Here is a 21589-nt window from a genome sequence, read left to right as displayed (position 1 = left end):
CATGCAATTTCTAATATGTATTTCCATTTTATTTATTTGGCTGTGCCTGGTCTTAGCTGCGGCACACAGGATCTTCATTCAATCTTTGTTGCAGCATATAGGGTCTCTGGGCTTCCTGTGTGCAGCTAGTGGTAAAGAACCCACGTGCCAATGCAGGAGATGTAAGAGACATGGGTTTGATCCCTGGGTTGGGAAGATCCCCTAGAGGAGGGCATGGCAACCCACTCCAGTATTCTTGCCTGGAGAATCCCAAAGACAGAGGAGCCTGGTGGGCTACAGTCCATAAGGTTTCACAGAGTCAGACACGACTGAAACAACTTAGCATGCACATGCATGGGATCTTTAGTTGGGGCATGGGAACATCTAGTTGAGCCATGTGGGATCTAGTTCCCTGACCAGGGATCGAACTTGGACCCCCTCCGTTAGGAGCATGGCATCCTAGCTACTGGACCACCAGGGAAGTTCTCATAAACAGTCTTTTGCAGTTTTTCTTTTCTGAGCTTTTCCTTATATGCTCTCCTCTGCCTAGAATGACAATTTCAGTTCTCTACATGTTCACCTCCCATCTCTTAATGTCTTCCTTTGCTAGTTAGCCTGAAGTCTCCTTTAGATGACAGCAGGTCACTCTGGCAGACAACAGCCCTAACTCCAGCCCCTGGTCTGTCCTAGTTCCCACTCCTCTCCTCCATCCTGCTGCTGAAATTCCATGTGCCTGACTGCTCAGCCATCCCAGAGATAAAAGGATCTGTCCTTCTGTCCAATAACCTCTTCTCTCTCTCCTCAAGTCCGAAAGCTCCACTCTATGCCACATGCTGATTTGTTGACTAAAAAGGAGATGACTCATTTAAAGCATTCACACAGGACCGCTTTCATTTCTAGTCATCATAAATAATAATCACCATTATTGTAATTGTAACAGATCTCAATTCCCCTGCCAAGCTGGACAAATATCTGTTGAATGAGAAAATGATTGGATGAATAGATGGAGACTAATGAAGACAGTGGATATGTTATTCTCATATTGGAGATCTTAGGATGGAGACTTGTATATGTTTTATTTTAAAATTGAGACATATTTTTAAAAATTAAAATCCCCAAACATTGGAGAGGACTCCTGCTAGGGGCTTCAACTAATTCCTCAATTTGCTAACATCTCTCAGTTTATCAATGGCATACTGTTTTTCCATGAAAAGTGCTAATGTATCTATTTAGGTCCATGTTTTCACAAAGTTAACACAGTATTTCTGATTTCATGAGCAGTTCCTGGTACAAGGTAGAGAGTAGTGGGGAACAAGGCAAGAGGAGGTGCCTCTGCTGCTGGTGACCAGAGGTGTGTCTGACTGGGTGAACTGCACCTGTCCTACTCATGGACATGACATGTAACACACAAATCCAGGTCTCGAATTCCCATGGTGCCTCACGTTTGGTGAAAAATAATCGAAGTCACAAATGCTACAGTCCTCAAATGACAAGGGTTCTACTATAACTGAAATGTACCTGGCACAATGCATTGCATCTAGTGAATGTCCAAAACATATTAAACTAAGCAACTGTTCTATTTAGACCCTTCTATGAAAGGGACAATTCATTGGTTTATATCTTGATATATATATAGATAGATAGACACATAGACACATATATAAAATTTTAAATATCATATTTATATGTTTTTAAATGCTAACAGGCCAAATTTATTTTAAAGCCTTCTATTGTACTAGGGTTAACGATCTGATCATCTTTTTCTTGCATTTACCACCTCATCCTGAAAGAGACAGAAAGGTAATGAAGTGTTGTTAAGTTTATGCGGAAGAGTTTTAGCTACCACAAGAAAACGTGCAACATTTATCCAAGTGTCTATATTTCCATTTCTGACTAGATGAGAATTCATTTTCGGCCTCCTCAGATTATGAGCAGCAGCCTTTAGTTAAGAGTTTTGGAACAGACAAGCCCTGATGCAACGAGCTGTGTTAAGCACAGACAACCAGCCAGGGAATTTGGTAAGCTGGGATGGGTTCATGCAAGCCGCCAGCACTAACTTTTTACAAACTCCTTTCCTGATAATAACAGGGAAGAGTAGACACAGGCTTGAAATTTTGGCAGTAAAATTAGCTTTAACATATGACTCATTTTTTTTTTCTTTCTAAACATAGAAAGGGGGAGGGAAAAGCAAACTAAAATAATTTAGAGCCTCTCTTAATGGGAAAAGCAGACACTAGTTGGCCAGCATTTCAGTATGCCCCAATTCTGTGTGCCATCTGAGACCCAGGATCTGTTCTCTACTAAAGTATCATGGGGTTTTGATAACTGACAGTCCCACTGTCTCCATCAACAAAGACTCTGAGTGAGTCAGGGTGACAAGATCCCTTGTTAGTAGGAAGTAAAATGATGATGGGGCCAGATAAACAAGGATGCCCATCAGTATTCACCCAGCCTCCTGGGGGAAAAACCAGCTTCCCTGTAAATATTTCCTTTTCTGTATTCAAGTCATTCTAATCCAGAAACTTAACAACATAAGCAACGTCACCTGGGGAAAAAAAAGAGTTTGCATGCTTTGGGTATCTATGTGTTGTTAGAGTCTTAGTTGTTATTACTGGGGTAGAAGACAAGGCATTGTGGGTTTTGGTTTAGGCTCCAAGGTATCAGGGCTTCCCAGGTGGCTCGGGGGAAACAATCCACCTGCCAATACAGGAGACACAGGAGATGTGGGTTCGATCCCTGGGTCGGGAAGAGCCCCTGGAGGAGGAAATGGCAACCCAATCTAGTATTCCTGCCTGGAAAATCCCATGGACAGAGGAGCCTGGCAGGCCACAGTCCATGGGGCCACAAAGAGACAGGTGTGACTGAGCACACAGGCAGCCAAGGTATCATCTGAGCATATTTCTTAATCTCTTTGTGCCTCAGTCTCCCTATCTGTGCGATGGGGGTAATGACATCTACACTGCAAGTTATGTAAAGATGAAGATTAATAATTATATGAAAGCGTATCTCAATGCTGACACAAAGGTAGTCGACAAACAGTAGTTTATAACCCTACTTAAATTATGTGTATACTACTTGACATGAAAACTCATTCTTGGTTTTAACAATTATATTAGATAACACCAAGAGTTCTAGCTGGAAAGTGAAAAATTCTGGTAAATGGGTGACTTAGCATCTTATAGCTGGATAACTGCAGCCAATTGCTACCTACTTTGTTGAAGTTCAAGGCATCCTCTCTCACACTGGCTTCCCAAACTGCTTGCTATATATGGTGCTCAGCATCACTACACCCAAGTTCATTGCAGCTTTATTCACAATAGCCAAGATATGGGAACAAGCTAAGTGTCCATCAATGAATGGATGGATACAGAAGATGTGATATATTCATAAAACAATGCTATTCAGTCAGGAGGAGAGGAAATCCTGCTATTTGCAACAATATGGGTGAACCTTTAGGACATTATGCAGAGAAAGACAAATACTGATTAAAATCACTTATACGTGGAATCTGAAAAAAGAAAACAGAACTCAAAAAACCTGAGAATGGAATAATGATTACCAAGGGCTGGGATATAAGAGGAGGGGTGATGTTGCTTAAGCGTACATACTTGCAACTGGTAGATAAATAAGTATTGGATACTCAATACATAGTTGAGTAATCATAGGCAACAAAAATGTGTTATAAACATTAAACTTTTTTAGAGACTAGATCTTAACTGTTCCCACCACTAGAAGAAATCACAGTTATGTGATGGCACAATAGAAGTGTTAGCTAATGCCATAATAGCAATCACACTGTAATATAAATGTATCAGAGCTACATGTTGTATGGGAACAAAGCTATGGGCTTTCCTGGTGGCTCAGAGGGTAAAAGTGTCTGCCTGCAATGCGAGAGACCCAGGTTCGATCCCTAGGTCGGGAAGATCCCCTGGAAAAGGAAATGGCAACCCACTCCAGTACTCTTGCCTGGAGAATCCCATGGACAGAGAAGCCTGGTAGGCTACAGTCAGTCCATGGGGTTGCAAAGAATTGGACATGACTGAGCGGCTATGGTCACGTATGGATGTGAGAGTTGGACTGTGAAGAGAGCTGAGAGCCAAAAAACTGATGCTTTTGAACTGTGCTGTTGGAGAAGACTCTTGAGAGTCCCTTGGACTGCAAGGAGATCCAACCAGTCCATCCTAAAGGAGATCAGTCCTGGGTGTTCATTGGAAGGACTGATGCTGAAGCTGAAACTCCAATACTTTGGCCACCTCATGCGAAGAGTTGACTCATCAGACCCTGATGCTGGGAGAGATTGGGGGCAGGAGGAGAAGGGGAAGACAGAGGATGAGATGGCTGGATGGCGTCACCGACTCGATGGGCATGAGTTTGAGTAAACTCTGGGAATTGGTGATGGACAGGGAGGCCTGGCGTGCTGCGATTCATGGGGTAGCAAACAGTCAGACACGACTGAGTGACTGAACTGAACTGAACTGAACTGAGTGACTTCACTTTCTTTTTTCACATGTGGTATGAGCTTCCTTGGTGGCTCAGGGGTAAAGAATCCACCTCCCAATGCAGGAGACGAGGATTCAATCCCTGGGTCGGGAAAATCGCCTGGAAAAGGAAATTGCAACCCACTCCAGTATTCTTGCCTAGGAAATCCCATGGACAGAGGGGCCTAGCTGACTGCAGTCCATGGGGTCACAAAGAGTCGGACACGACTTACCAACTAAACAACAGACGTGCTGTACACCTTAAACTTACTCTACATGTCAATTATTTATCAATTTTTAAAAGTACATTAGAACATTAAAAATGTCTCTGATGTTCCAGCTTGACCCTGACTGCAGAAATAGGGGCAGACAGTGTCAGGGTTCACCCCTGACCCCCACCCCACCATCCAGGACCTCACAGTGAGCATCCCTGCACCCCGGGGCCAGGAAGGAGGACCTGGGCTGGCCCCATGCTGCTCTGCAGACACTCCCACTCTTAGCCTCAACTGGGGTTCCTGGTTTTCACCCTGGATACCGAGGTTCAATCCCTAGGCAAGGAACTAAGATCTGTCTTCAGGACCACTCACAGCTATCTCTCTGAGGTCACTGCTAGGAGGAGGGTGGAGACAGCCATCACCCCCTCTTCAATAGATGTTTGCTAGAGAGAGCTTTACTGTCTGAGCCACGAGGGAAGCCCCATCTCCAGCCTCTCTCTCCGGGGCCCTTTACCCAGGCGGTCCTCGGATGAAATGCATACTGCGCCCAGGGCATTTCCTGGTGAGGGCAGCAGGGCTGGTAGGACCCCCGAGACCATGGCCATTTCAGAGTCTACGCCTCACTCCTGAGCATGGGTCTCCAAATGCTTTATTTCCTCCCCAAAGCAAGCAAACATGCATTTCCTCCTTTGAAAGACAATGCCAAAAAGAAAGGATTAGGTTAACAGCAAGACGACACAATTTATAAGAGTCTTTCCTTGTATATTTCTTGTTCCTTCTACTTAAGACATAGTGACTCATGATTTGTGCATTGATACCCTCTGGTTACAGGAAAGCTCTGTATATTGGAAGGAAATAGACACTTTGATGGATGTCTTCTTATTTTTCTGTCATTCACTTAATAACATATCTTATTCTAAACCATAATAGCAAGTAGTTTTTAGATTACATCTTGCAGGGGAGAAAGTATGTGAGAAATGGTCTTTCTCTACATAAACTTTTCTTCAGTACACATGGGAGAAAAGATAGTCACTGACTTACCTACAAGCTCGAGAGGAGGGTGTCCTTGGATAGACTGTGTGGGTAGGGGGACTAATTTGATTGAAATTTGTTTGAAATTCGAGTGTAGTCATTTCCTATGAAATAAGGTGACCCTGAAAATAAATTCCATCTAGGAATTTAGTTATTTTGTACCGACCTCAAAGATCTTTGATGTTTTTCGCCTTGATATTTTTCCACTGTGAAGAGTCCCAAATTCCTTAGAACTTCTAAGAGTCATAGCGAAATGTCAGTGGCCTTGCCTTCTGGTTTTCTGTCTTCCTGCTCTCATTTCTTGCAGTCATCAGGCATCACGAAGTGTACCAGGGGCAGGGTGCCAGACGTGGGAGGGTGAACCGGGGCCCAGGCTCTTCACTCAAATACACAGTGAGGAGGGTGGATCATGCAAACAGAGTTAACAGCCAGTGGAAAGATAGTATCTCATTGGGCGAGTGTCACCTTTTCTGTTTGTCATTACATCCGTCCTATAGAGGCCTTCACTGATTCTAAGAAAACAGCAGGAAGAGGGCAGGATGCTAATTTCCTGAAACAAATCTGGTTGATTCACACCCTAAAAGGAGGTTCCCTTGAGTCTAGATCGACACTGTTTCCAAGGGCCTCAGGGAGACCCTGCTGGGCAGCGTCTGGCACCAGGCTTAGCATGCTTGACATCCAAGGAAAGGTGTTCCAGGGTTTCCCCTTCATCCCACTGGTTTTGGGCAGACACAGTTTTGTTTGTTTGTTTGTTTGTTTTCCTTTACATTTCATCAGCAGAGGGAAGAGATGGGAATAATCATGTCAAGAATAAATGATATCCCAATCACTGCTTCCTTCTTGAGCTGGATCAAAGTTTGGACTACCATTTAAAATAAAGAGAGAATGGACTTAGAGACTGTCATGCTGAGTGAAGTTAAGACAGAGGAGAAATATCATATGACAGCCCTTATATGTGAAATCTGAAAAGAAATGATACAATGAAATTATTTACAAAACAGGAACAGACTCATAGACTTAGAGAACAAACTTATGGTTGCCAGTGGGAAGGATGGGGTGGGGGGGCAGGGATAGTTAAGAAGTTGGGATGGACAGATACACACGGCTATATTTAAAACGGATAACCACCAAGGTCCTACTGTATTGCATAGGGAACTCGTCTCAGTGTTACGCAGCAGCCTGGCTGGGAGGGGAGTTCGGCGGAGAATGGATACATCTGAATGAGTCGCCTTGTTGCGCACCTGAAACTATCACAACGTGGTTAATTGGCTATACTCCAATACAAAATAAAAGGTGTGTTTTAAAAAGCCAAATTTTCAGCCTGGTAGCCAAAGACCCAGATAGGTAGCATCTGGATATAGAGTCTAACCATCATCAGTTTTAGCTGGTTACAACTAAGAAGCAATTAATTATATACACTCTCTAATCTAAATTACAAGGTTACTTGGAGTTATAACAAATAAGCTTTGAACCTCAGTCTTCATATAAATCAGAGATTCTTACCTCCCTCTTGCCAGGAGTTGTGTTTAAACACCCCTGCCCTCTCTGAGCCTACAATGATGCCCTCCTCACCACCCCTTCAGTAACAAGCTCTCAAGGCTACCCTTTCAAAGGCAATCTGTCACCAACCACAGAGGGACACAGCCCTGGACTAAAGGATACTGTTAAATATGATTTTGATTCAGTGGCTCTGATTTTATCTTTTGTACTGTGTAAAGAAAAAAAAAAAGACAGTAATGTTTTATCAGCAGCTACATGGTAAGCATATTGTACACTTCAATTAGATTCCCTTTATCTGGTATATCCTGCCTTAAGTGAACTGCTGCCTCCTGTTTCTCCCGTCCCCAGGCAGGCACACGCAGCCCATGTTGAGGGTTCTAAGATGCTTTATTAAACGGAAAATTAATATAATGTTATTGTGTCAGCTGGCAGCTTCTTGAGAGTGAAAGACTTTGCAGTATTTTACTATCAGAACCAAATTCCAGCTTCTAGGAACTGGCAACCTAGAGACTTTAATATCCATGCTTCCCCAGGAGAAAATTGCCTAAGCCCCCACGTGAAGCTCTGGCTACAGCCACATGGAGCCAAAACAACAAGTGATTATATGAACTGAGCCAAACACCTGGCTCTTTCCTGAGCAAGAATAAAACTGGCCTTTATATGGTGTATAAACTGGTGGGATTTCAGGGATTTGTATAGATTTCATTTGCTTACTCAATAAATCTTTAAATGAATGCCTTCTATGCCTGGCACTGTAGGTCCTGGAGATGGGGGAATAAGCCATGCTCTGGACTTCAAGGAACTCACCGTGTAGTAAGGAGAAAAACAGGAAACAACAAAATTATAATACCAGATGTGGAGGCTGTCGCCAATATCATTTATCAATACTCAATCCTTTCTCCCATTTTTCTAATGAACAGATGCCATTTGCGTTTGGGTTGGTGATGTCCCCAACTCTATACTCACTTTTATCAGTTTCTTTTGTAGCTAGGAGTACACTAGTAACATAACTCTGGACAATGAAATATAAGCAGATGTTTAATGGGATATTCTGGGGTAGCTTTTGCTCACTTGAATAAAGAGGACAGATATGACCAGTGCTGCAATAACTTCCACCTTTTGCATTGAGCATAGGTGTGATGCCTGGTGCAGTGGCAGTCATCTTGCAACCATGAGGTGACAAGGAGCACTAAGCATTGAAAAATATAAGTACAGAAAATCCCTGACTTCCTGCTGACAATACTGAGATCCTGAGTCAATGCCAGATACCACCAAAACTCTGGATGTTTTGTTAAATAAGAAATAAAAACCAAACACACACTTTTTAAACTTAAGCCATTTTTTATCTGGTTTTCTGTTAATGTATAGCTATATTCCTAATAGTGATTGGAATAAAAGGAAAGGTGTATACAGATTACAGAAGAAGGTGTGAGTAACTGTTATTGAAATGGGAAAGGTCAAGGAAGGTCAAACTTCCTCCCAGGGAAGATATATTTCCATGGAATGACATTTAGATCAGCTTCAGTGGAAGCACAAAAGTTCTCCTGGCGGAGGGGTGTCAAGTGGAGAAATGCAGACAAGACTGAGGGACCAACACATGCAAGGGTTGGGTAGCATGAAAAAGCAAGCGTCCTGGGGAGCAGCATGGTTCAACATGAAGGAAGCATGAAGCACAAAGGAAGGGAGCATGGGTTTGGGGAAGGAAAAGTGATGGAATGTGAAGATGGAGACCTTAAGTAGACACTAGATTATAAGGGGTTTTGAAAGCAGATCAGGAACTCAGGAAAGGTTTTAAGCAGGTGAGTGATATGAGTTTGAAAGATCACTTGCTTTCACAGAAACATGCAAGAGAGAAAAGGGAAGGGACAGAGAAGATAGCTCAAGGACAATCAGCTTGAATGCACATTTGTAATTATCCAGAACCCTTTAAACCCTGGTGCCATAAGTAGTTTTTATCGTATGTGGGAGATACATATCTTATTTCAAGCCTGGCACATAGACGATATTATTTTATCTTTTTTTAATCCAGTGGGCTCAGTGTTCTGTCTCAACTTTGGAGATGAGATGACTAGATGTTGGGAGCTTGAGTAATCGCCCAAGTTCTCACAACTACAGATAGGAGGCCTGGTTCCTAAGACCACGTGGGTCTGGTACACCACCCCGCCTTGACACCCCCACTCCCACAGGACAAAGGACTTTGCCCCCAGCTGGACTGGGGATTACAGGGGTGCTCTGGACGCTGACACAGGGACCCAGAGACCACAGACATGGTGACCAGGAAATTACTCTCCCAACCCAAAGAAACATCTGTCTAGAGGCAGGACACAGCTAGACTGATCTTGTTAACACGGCACAGGCATGTGTAGACAGGCTCTGCCAAAAATAGGTCCCTCTAGATAAGAATCCCTTCAATCTGTGGGAACCAGAATCATTGTCTTCAAGCTTGTCCAAGATAGATCAACTAGAGACATTTTTTAATGATGCTACTCGTAATAAACCCTTTAAAAGTAACTTGCCCCAGATGCCAGGCACTGTTCTAAGTGCCTTACATGCATTAGCTCATTTAATCAATGACAACATCACAGGGGAAAACCTCCCAAGCAGAGTTTATGTTGCACATTAAACCACTAAGAGGATGCCCACATAGATATGGTACCCACTGAGGGGTGGGGGCTAGGGAAAGGGCTGTCCCCACCTGCTCCCTGCGACTTAAAACCTCTGCAACAGGAGCTGAAATGTGTATTCCTCTGGAGAAAGGAACATAGCGGTGGAGACAGGCTGAAGGGAAGCAGGAGGAAAGGAAAACAGCCGGCATTTATCAGGACATATTATACGGCTGAGCCAGAGCTGGGTCCTTTGAAAGCCTGTGCAAAATTGACTGCACAGTAACCACCCCTGAGCTAATGCTATCAAGAGGGCTGTTTAATGGCGTTACCCAGGAAGAATCACGGCAGTTTTGTTCCTGCCCAGCGAGGAAATCCATTTTCACTTAGGACATCAACCAGGAAGTTCCACCGCCAGCCAAATGGAATAAAGCATGGATCCCATGGCCCCATGTGGGCAGCACACAGGTGATAATTCTGATTGCGCACATTTATCTGAGTACATATACACGCCAAGCACGGCCAGGAGCACTGTATGTTTGTTATCTCATTTGATCCATAATGAGGGGAGAATGCCACCTCCAGTTTATTGATGAGGAGAGGGAGGCACAGGGGGTTTCTGTAACCTGACCAAGTTCACCCAGCAGCTGAGTCATGGGTTAGGGAAGGGCCATGAAATACAAAATAGAGAGTGGTCAGATCAATGCGAAGACAGAACTAATAAACTGAAGGGTTCATTCTTAGAATGGCTAATGGGGGTCATATCAAATTGCTGGATGGCCAATATGGCTCTAAGTAAGTAAGTGTTAGTTGCTCGGTTGAGTCCGACTCTTGTGACCCCATGGATTATATAGCCTGCCAGGCTCCTCTGTCCATGGGATTCTCCAGGCAAGAATACTGGAGTGGGTTGCCATTTCCTCCTCCAGGGGATCTTCTCACCCCTGGGACTGAACCCAGGTCTCCTGCATTGCAGGCAGATTCTCTACCATCTGAGTCACCAAGGAAGCCCCCAATATGGCACTGGTTCCAGTCAATCAAACTGGATGCTGGCTGTGGGCACCCACTGGAGTTGGCAGGTGTTGAATGGCCGAATGTGTGCCCAGGTGATGAGCAGGCAGCCAGCATTAAGTCAAGTATCTTAGAAGGAAACCAGCTCTCCACAACAGAGCACAATAAAGATTACTTCTTGGAGCAAACTTTGAACAAGTGTTCAGATGAAGACTGAACATCTTTACCAGGCTTTATTTTGTGGCATTCATTAATTCCTTCACTCAGTCAGCAAGCATTTGTTGAGTACCCACTGTATACCAAGCACGGCTGTAAATGCCTGGAATACAACTTCGAATAAGAAGAGACAAAAATTCCTGCCCTCGTGGAGTTCATGTTCTAGTAAAGAGAGAGAGACATTAACTAAGGAAAAGTAATAACTAGGTAAACTATACTGGAAGATGATATGTGCTATACAAAATAAAATAGGGACAGGTAGATTGGAAGGCAGGCTGGGTAGACAGGCTGGGATGAGGGTTAGGGCCCCAGGGAAATGGTACCATTTGAGCAACACTTAAGGTAAAGAGCTAGCAGGTAGCTAGAGGAGCTTCCAGGTTTGGCTGGTGGCTCTGTGGTAAAGAATCCCCCTGCCAGTGCAGGAGATGCAAGTTCAATCCCTGGTCTGAGAAAATCTTCTGGAGAAGGAAAGGGCAACACACTCAAGTATTCTTGCCTGAAGAACCCCATGGACAGAGGAGCCTGGTGGGCTGCAGTCCATGGGGTCGCAAAGAGTCAGACACGACTGAGCAGCAACAACAGAAGAGCCTCTGGTCAGGTGTTTGAAACAGCCAATTCACAGGCCCTAAGGGACAGCAGTGTTTGGGCTTCACCGGGGAAGGGAAGAGAACCCAGCAACACCAGTGAGGTAGGAATCAAAGCCAAGGAGCAGAGCATCCCGGAATCTAGGGGATGGGGGCTCACATCCCAGCTCTGCCACGTTCTGCGTAAGTTCTTCACCGTTCTGAGTCTCACTTTCCTCATCTGTGAAATGGGAGTAATAACTTGCAGCTGCCTGAAAGATTCTCCTGAGGATGAAATGTGACAATATGCTTAAAGAGCTAGGCAAGCTCGTGTGGGGCAGGTAGGGAGCCCTCAAGCGATATGAGCTACACAGTGGCCTCTCCCCTCAGCACCCAACTCCAGAGCAGCACTTCCGTGGTCACTTGTCTCCCCCACTTTCCTGAGGGGCAGGGACTGTGTCTGCAGACCCTCAATCAGGATGTGGCAGAGGGCAAGCCCGGGGTGTAGGAGGGGATAGGGGACTGAAGACGATCCAGCAGGGAAACTGTAGATAAAACTGTAACTCCGGCACTTAATAATGCAAGTTATTGGGCTTCCCTGGTGGCTCAGTGGTAAGGAATCAGCCTGCCAAGGCAGGAAACATGGGTTCAAGCCCTGGTCCAGGAAGATCCCACATGCCATGGAGCGACTAAGCCCATGCACCACAACTCTTGGGCCTGCACTTTAGGACCTGGACACGGGCCACAGCTACTGGGGCCTGAATGCTCTAAGCCCGTGCTCTGCAACAAGAGACGCCACTGCAAGGAGAAGCCCGCACACAGCAACTAGAGAGTAGTCTCTGCTCACTGCAACTAGCCAAAAGCCCGCCAGCCATGGAGACCCAGCGCAGCCAAAAATAAATAAGTAAAAGAAAATAAGGCAAGTTATTGGCTGTTGCACTGAGCAATATAAACACTCTCTAAAGATGAGAGTCCGGTCACATACACCAGACCTCAGGCTCTAGAGGCAGGTGAAATGTGGCCACAGATGTGAAAGAACCACCAGAAACAGACGCTGACCGGAAGGGCACCAGGTGTGGCCTGGGGGGCCCAATCCAGTTCTCGGACAGAGGTGTGATTTGTCCAGGGCTAAGGTCACTGCCCTCCATGAATCAGGGAAATTCGGAGCCTCCCCCTGGAAAACGCTGCCTCTTCCTCCACCATGTGCCGCCCACACCTCAATGTGGGGTGGCACGCCTCGCCTCCCCCACCCCACCCCCCGCCCCGGAAGCCTGAATCTGTGCTTTTCATGTCTCTCTGTCCTCCAATAGCCCAGGGACAGCTGGGCTTGTGTGCTAGGTGAAGGACAGAACAGGAAGAGGAGTGAAGGAAAATCTATAGTCAGTGGGAGGCTGGCCCCCACGCCCACGATGGGGACACGGCTGTGCACAGGCTTCCGGGTCATCACGCTTGGGCAGAAGGCACCTCAGGAGCTGCTAATAATTCCCAAGCCTCTCCTACAGCCGATTTTACTCCAACTCCTTGATTTAATTACACTCCCGCGTACAATAGGACGCTTGCATTCTCCTAGATGCGATGAATATTGAGCTGATAGACTGTAATTTCCTCCACCAGCCGCACTCCCATTTTTTGCATATTGATGCCACATTTAGTTTGTTATTTTCTAATTTTCCATCCTCCTGGTCCTGTGCTCAACCACCTTCTCCCCATAATAATTTCTATCACCTTTCCCCCATAATAATTTGGATCAGCAGAAGCATACATCCCGCCCTTCCTCTCTCCTCCGATCCCACCCAGAAGGGGAGCAGCATACACTTTGAGCAATCTAAGCCTCCCTTTTATACCTGCCACAGGAGCAGAGAGAGGGCTCTAGGCTCTAATTGGAGGACACATGGCCATAAATGTTCAACAAGAGATGGTAAAGAATGGAGCTACAGCGAAGGGAGGTGATATCTCATCGTAGTTTTGATTTTCCTATCCCATTAGAATGGTCATCATCAAAAAATTCAGAAACAAAAAAGGCTGGAGAGAGCGTGTAGAGGAGGGAGCCCTCCTACACCACTGGTGAGAATGTAAATTGGTGACGCCACCATGGAAAACAGTATGGAAAGTCCTTACGAAACTAAACATAGAGCTACCATCAGTTCAGTTCAGTCACGCAGTCGTGTCCGACTCTTTGCGACCCCATGAATCGCAGCACGCCAGGCCACCCTGTCCATCACCAACTCCCGGAGTTTACTCAAACACATGTCCATCAAGTCAGTGATGCCATCCAGCCATCTCACCCTCTGTCATCCCCTTCTCCTCCTGCCCCCAATCCCTCCCAGTATCAGGAGGATAATCCTGGGTGGGTGGAAATGGGAGGAAATCCCTCCCAATGAGTCAACTCGTCACATGAGGTGGCCAAAGTATTGGAGTTTCAGCTTCAACATCAGTCCTTCCAATGAACACCCAGGACTGATCTCCTTTAGGATGGACTGGTTGGATCTCCTTGCAGTCCAAGGGACTCTCAAGAGTCACCATACAATCCTGTAGTTCCACTCCTGGGCATATACCTGGAGAAAAACATGGTCCAAAAGGATACATGTACTGCAGTGTTCATTGCAACACTGTTTACAATAACAAAGACATGGAAGCAACATAAATGTCCATCGACAGAAGAATGGATAAAGATGATATGTATGTACATATAATGGAATATTACTCAGCCATTAAAAAGAATGAAATAATTCCATTTGCAGCAACATGGATAGAAGTAGAAATGGTCAAAGTGAGTGAAGTAAGTCTGAGTGAAGTAAGTCAGACAGAGAAGCAGAAATATCGTACAATATCACTTATGTGCAGAAACTTAAAAAAAAATTCTACAAATGAACTTATTTACAATACAGAAATATACTCACAGACTTAGAGAACAAAGTTATGGTTACCAGGGGAAAAGGTTGGAGGGAGGAATAGTCAGGGAATTTGGAATTGACATGTACACACAGCTATATTTAAAATAGATAACCAACAAGGACCTACTGTATAGCACAGGGTATTCTGCTTAACATCCTGTAACAACCTAATTGGGGAAAGAATTTGAAAAAGAATAGATACATACACATGTGTAACTGAATCACTTTGACAACTATGACAAATAGAACAGAGACATGTACTTCTATAACTGACTCACTTTCAAACTAAGACAACATTGTTAATCAACTACACGCATGCATTCTCAGTTACTTCAGTCATGTCCGACCCTCTGCGACCCCATGGACTGTAGTCCGCCAGGCTCCTCTGTCCATGGGGTTCTCCAGGCAAGAATACTGGAGTGGGTTGCCATGCCCTCCTCCAGGAGATCTTCCCGACCCCAGGAATGGAACCCAGGTCTCCTGCATCTCTAGCATTGCAGGTGGATTCTTTACCCACTGAGACACCTGGGAAGCCCTTAATCAACTATACTCCAATATAAAATAAAAAGCTAAACAGAAAAGAACAGAGCTGTGGGTGAACTTCTGAGGGTGCCTGAGGGGGTTACAGACATCCTTGCTGACAGACACAGGAGTCAGGCTTCCTCAGGACAGCCTCCTGTCAGAAGGTTTGTGGTATCTTTAAGGGAAGCAGAGAACAGTAACATCTCTCCAGGGAGGGGACAGGAATAAAAGTCAGGAGCTGGCTGGGGTGTCCAGAATGGGATGACCTCAAAGCCAGAAGCACTCGTTCTGGCACCCTGGGGCCCACCTTCACTCTAAAGACAGATTGGCCAACCAACCAGCAGAATTCTTGTTACTGGATAGGGTGACTTCTTTCACCAGTTCTGACAAGTTCTTACTCACTGACTCCCCTTCTATAGACTGGATGCAAATACGATTTGTCTATTACTAGAGTCTTTGTTTAGACAAACTGAGAGTGATGATTTAGGTTGAGGTTCACTTTCCTTTACACGCTCATCCTGAGCACTCTCCAGTTAGACTGAAAGATGTGCCAGGCTCATGGGATTGTCTGATGGTCCCCAAATCTCCTTAGCAACACATTTATAAAGGCTCTCAGAATAGACTGCGTCTGCAGCTGACTAATTCCATCCATTACATGTTGCTTTTTACTGGTTCCATTTGGAAGAAGATCTTTCCCTCTGTGAGCCTCAATTATCTCCCTGATAGAATGGGGGTCGTTATTCAGAATGATGATGATAGCTTACCTCTAACATCGGATTGCTGTGAAGATAATCAAAGGAATGTATGTAAAAATGTAAACTGTCAAGGCCCAACTGAAGCAGATGTGTCTAACAGTCTACATGATAAAATGGAGCAAGCTCTGGACTCAGAGTTAGATTTTATGCAATTTCAGAGGCTGAATACATCACTTAACATTTCAGGGGGACACTTTCCCACCTGTGAAATGCAAGCCATAACCCTGGACCTTCCCCCTCACAGGACTAGTATGGAACCCACGTGAGCATTCTGGAAAGTCATCTGTAAACTGTACTGTGGTGAGCAGGCATACGGGACAGCCAAACTCATCGAGGAAGTTTCTGCCATGGAGAAATCAGATGGCAAATCCCTTTGTAAAGCAAATAATCCCCCTGCTCACATATGCCGCAAGTCCAAAACACACTTAGGTTTCCATTTTAAACCAGCTGAGATGAATTTGCCAAGTGGTCCATACCAAGGTGAACTTTACTCAGCGGCTGTTTGACGAATGAATGAATGAGTGAGTGAGTGAATGAATGACTGGACGATGCCAGGTATAATGAAGAGATAGATGGCTTTCTTATGGCTCCAGCTTCATGTGATGTTTTTAAATTCCTCCGTATAATTAGTTTCGTGAACCACCAGGCAGCATAAATCTTTATTGGTACTAAGAGAATCTGAATTACTGAAAAATCATCTCTTCCTACAAAGTTTTATTAGAAGTGTGACACATGTTATATGGTGTTTCTGTTAATTGAGCACTGAGTGAGGGAAATACACACAGATGTGGAGAACTCACCGGGCGAGCAGGCAAGGCCTGGCTTCTGCACCTGGCCTCATCGCTGTCCTGGGTCTCTGTCCCCACCCAGCGCCCTGAGCTCTGCCGGCCGTAAGGAAGACCCTGCCAGCTTCTCTTGTGATCAAGATGCTGTCTCTTTTCTCCACCCACTGTAAGCCCCACCCTTCAATGTCTGGGCTGCAGTCCATTCTCACCCCATTCAAAACCACACAGCAGCATCGTTAAGTCAGTAGTGCTGCATGAGAGAGACACATGTCAGTGTCCTCAGACGTCACGCACTGGGGTACCACACGGTTCATCCCACGTGATCTATTGCTCTGACATAAACCCATCTTTACTATATTGACAGTATGTAACTTCAGTTTGTTAACTGATTAAGCTGTACGTCTTACATGAAAATGTATAAAGGAGGGAATATGGTGGTGTGAATGAGCTCTCTTGGACCTCTGAAGATGTAGTTTCCAAATTTGAACTGATTAAATGGCATCTGTATACCAAAAAAAAAAAAAAAAACCACACACACAGTAGATGGCTCCTGCTTATTCTGCCAGCAATAAAAAAAGCCACAGCTGTCTGATTTCCTGGGTGTCTGGCATTGTGCTTGTCTTCCCTTACGACCCTCTTTCTGGTCCCCCTTTACATGCCACAAGAACATCCCCTCCTGCTCAGCCCCCTGCTCAGCCCGACACCTTGTGTATGACACCCCTGTGTTATAGGATGCTGTTCTTGAGTGCATTTTCTGGCCCTTCCCTAACACTGTTCAAAAAAGTAATGGACTGGAGATTCGTGTCCAGTCCTCAAAGAACTCCCCTTAAAAAGCTGCAGTAGGAGAAAGCCTCATTCAGTGGTGAAAATGATGACTAGCTTGGATGATGACCAATTCAGATAATTGGCCATAGACCTCTAATCTTGCTGGCATCCCTCTGTCACTCAGCAGGGAACCGGCCGATCATTCCATCAATACATTTATTTTGTCAGCTGTCTCTGTGTGGCGCCCACACGTCTCAGCTGGGTAACTTAGGCTGAGAAGTGGAAACCTGCCAATGTCAGAATCATTTCATCCCTATCACGTGCCTTTCTTGTCATATGGATTTTCAATGCATTTCTGCCTGGCTTGGCAATTCTAAGCCAGGACCTTGTTTTTAGCTGCTGGGTCCCTTTAATTATTACTACCAATTCCAACCAGCTTGAGTCAGTACGTTTCCAAAGTGCATTAACTCAGTAAGTCCCACCCACAAGATTTCTATTTATTCTGTCCCACATCCCCCTTTATACACACACACACACACGCACACACTTATCCAGTATCACTTTGAATTTGAACTGGTTATTTCTTCTTAGCAGAGAATACATTTATGTACAATATACAAATTGATTTTCATGATTTTTCATGCACAATTTTTCCTGAGTAATTTTACTCCTGTCAGAAGGAAAGTACTAGATTCTTCACAATGTTAAATAACTAAACTATTGCCTGTTCAGTCCTGAAAAGTGAAAGTGTTAGTCACTCAGTCGTGTCTGACTCTTTGCGACCCTATGGGCTATAGCCGGCCAGGCTCCTCTGTCCATGGGATTCTCCAGGCAAGAACACTGGTGTGGATTGCCATTTCCTCCTCCAGAGGACCTTCCTGACCTAGGGGCTGAACCAGGTCTTCTGCAGATTCTTCACCATCTGAGCCACCAGGGAAGCCCAAGTACTGAGTCCTTCCTAAACCGGGTACCATTAAGTTCATAGTTGCATTTTGAGAGGTGAAGTTAAAAAAAAAATAGTTCTCAGAGAAAAACTACCTATTATTTCCTTAAAACCCGAGCCGACTCATTGCAAATTCCCTGATGCTGGGAAAGATTGCAGACAAGAGGAGGAGAAGAGGGCAACAGAGGATGAGATGGTTGGATGGCATCATCGACTCAGTGGACATCAGTTAGAGCAAACTCGACATCAGTTAGAGCAAACTCGACATCAGTTAGAGCAAACTCCAGGAGATAGAGAAGGACAGGGAAGCTGAGCGTGCTGCAAATCATGGGCTCACAAAGAGTTGGACACGACTGAGCAACTGAAGAACAACAACAGTGAAATGAGGACGTCACACACCTCACAAGAAGGTGATCCTCACTAGCCTGTCCCGACCATCAGGACTAGGGACACACCTCTGTGCTCCCCCCCTTTATAGGAACCTTGCCTGCTGGTGTCCAGGTGAATAGCACTTCTGAGCATCACACCAACTACAGTGATTTTGCTCTGATGTTGTAGACTGGGCATCCAGGCATGGAAGGGGGGTGAATGTTAGTTTTCAAGTCAGCTCTGCATTCAAACCAAGCCCTGGCACCTTCTGATCATGGATATGCTTCATCACTATACAACAGGAACGATAATAGGGTTGTCATCTGGGGTCAAGATAAATAATGCACACACCCATATGCCCATAACAGAGTGTCTGTTACTTGGTAGCTCCTCAAAGGTCTAAGCTACACCTGCCGCTGCTACTGCTTTTATCCCAGCTCAGTCATTACCCAAGTATATAAACAGCAATACTTGGAACTTATCTTGAAACAATCCTTGGACACCTAACCCTTCGCAAAACAACAATAACTAGTGTTGGGATGCTACTAATCAACTCCCAATATATATCACCCTTTTCTTTAATAGGGCTTCCTGGATTGGTTCAGGGGTAAAGAATCCACCTGCCAATGAAGGAGACTCAGGAGATTAGGGTTTGATCCCTGTGTCAGGAAGATCCCCTGGAAGAAGAAATGGCAACCCACTCCAGCATTCTTATCTGGAAAATTCCAAGGACAGAGGAGCCTGGCGGGCTACAGTCCATTGGATTGCTACGAGATGGACCTGGCTGAACATACACATACACTTCTTTAATAACATCATCATGATTTCCCACTAGCAATATTGTCAGTCACTTGGAAGAGTACATTCCACAGCCTCCCTTGAATCTATATTCAGATATGACTAAGTTCTGGACAATAAGATATAAGTAAAAGTAGTGTGAAATTTTTTAACATTTTTTTTTAAATTTCAGGAAATATCTTTAAAAGAAGGATGCATCCTCTTTTACCTTCCACTTCCTCCAGCTTGTTGCTTGGAACATTTATGTGAAGACCGGTGCTCTAGCAGCCATATAGGACTATGAGGACAGTCTCATAGCCTAGGAACATGGAGTTGAAGAACACTGGATCTCTCACATCTTCCTATAATGGTTTAATCATTCATAAGCCACTTATTCCAGGACTTCTTTTATGTGAGACAGAAACCTATCTTATGTAAACCATCAAGTTATTGGAGGATTTCCTATTATCAACAGGCAAAGGAACTCATGTGCCTGATTTCCTCCATTCCTCTTCTCCTCCACATCAACTCCAGGACCAGTTGGGTTCTATTTCTTTTCTTCCCCCTTTATTTAAAAGATTCTAAGGTCCCAGGATAGATGCTCCCATTAGCTGAGTTTAGATCAGGTGCCTGACCTTTCTCCACTAGTGATGAAGGACATTGAATCTGGAGGAGGGAGCCTCCGGAGACTCCTGGACTGACCACGCCTTCAGGAGGTGAAGGTGATATCCCAGAGGGAAAAGAGGGTGCTCCTGACACAGGTCTGCCAGGTAACTTTCCATTCCTCCCTCTCCCGTTGAGTAGCTTGTCACTTCTGAAACCACAGCAGGAGCAGTAATCGGTGTGTTTGCAACTGATATCTCTGACTTCCCAAAAGGGACAAACAACACTTACATCATGGAGTGACTCTAGCAATGGCACAGGAAGTCATATATTTGTGGAACAGTAGAAGGTTGGGGACTTCTTTGTCCCAACATTTACTGCAGGTCTACTAATGCCAGGCCTACTCCACACACTAAGGACACAAGAGTGCAGAGTTACGGCCTGCCTGGGACCCACAGCCTGGGGGGAGACGCACAAGTTGACAGACAAGTGTGTAACACATGCTATGGTGGAGAGCTGGGTAGGGGTTCATAGGAGGGCACAAGGCAGCGTGCAACACAGGCTGGGAGGACTGGGGGAGGTGGAGGGGGAATTTCCGCAGGGAGTCTAACTTCAGAGCAGAATAGGAGCTGGGGGAAGCGGAGGGCTGAGCAGGCTGAAGGCAGGAGGGAGTGAGTGCAGAGCACGTCTGAGGAAGTGCAAGTTACGCCGCTGGTCTTACTGGAGCCCAGAGTGTGAGGAGGAGGCGTGGGCCAGGAGCAGGCCATGGAAGGCCCCGTGGGATACACAGTGGAGCCTAGATTTATCCTGTGACCAAGCCAGAGCCATTGCGGCCTCATCATCATGAGAAGTGACTTGATGAAACATGCCTTTTAGAGTGATTAGAATGATGACTCAATGTGGAAAATGGATGGTGGTGGAAGGGGCCAGAATCAAGGCCAGTTGACCAAGCAGGAGCTTGTTGAGATAACATGATCAAAAAATAATGGTCCCCTGAACTGAAAGGAACACTGCTTTACAGAAAAAGAAAAAAAAAAAAATACAACAATGTTCTGCTCCCAGCCAGTTCTTTTTGGTTCACCCAGTGAAAGGCAAAACCATGATGCTAAACACCAGGAGCATCTGCGTGCATCCAGGGCAACCAGGACCAAGTTACAGAGTGCTGGGAGCCCACTTGATCCTCTAGTGGAGCATCAGAAAATTAGTAGTTCACGCAGTGCTTCTTAGACCATCTCTCTGGAATGTCAGCGATTTCCAACAAGCCCATCCTTTGTCAGGAGCTGGAAAGCTGACTGATGAGAATGGCACTGCTGGTGGGACTTCCCTGGTGGTCCAGTGGTTAAGACTTCTGCTTCCAGTGCAGAGGGTGTGGGTTCAATCCCTGGTTGGGGAACTAAGATCCCACATGCCTGAAAGCCAAAAAGCCAAAACACAAAACTGAAGCAGTAGTGTGACAAATTCAACGAAGACATAAAAAAGGGTCCACATCACCAAGAGGAGTGGGATGGGGTGGGGGGTGGGAGGTGGGAGAGAGGTCAAGAGGGACAGAATATATGTATACTTATGGCTAATTCATGTTATT

At 45.2% G+C, this 21589-nt stretch overlaps 1 long non-coding RNA gene across 2 annotated transcripts in view; it reads right to left on the bottom strand.

Annotated features, from left to right (window-relative positions):
- LOC122701694 overlaps positions 1-21589 on the bottom strand; it is a 492322-nt gene that overhangs the window by 272759 nt on the left and 197974 nt on the right. The gene's annotated exons all lie outside the window — the stretch shown is intronic.

The sequence above is a fragment of the Cervus elaphus genome, chromosome 10, assembly GCF_910594005.1.
Source record: "Cervus elaphus chromosome 10, mCerEla1.1, whole genome shotgun sequence".
NCBI classification, from domain to species: Eukaryota; Metazoa; Chordata; class Mammalia; order Artiodactyla; family Cervidae; genus Cervus; species Cervus elaphus.
This window is presented reverse-complemented; position numbering and strand designations above follow the sequence as displayed.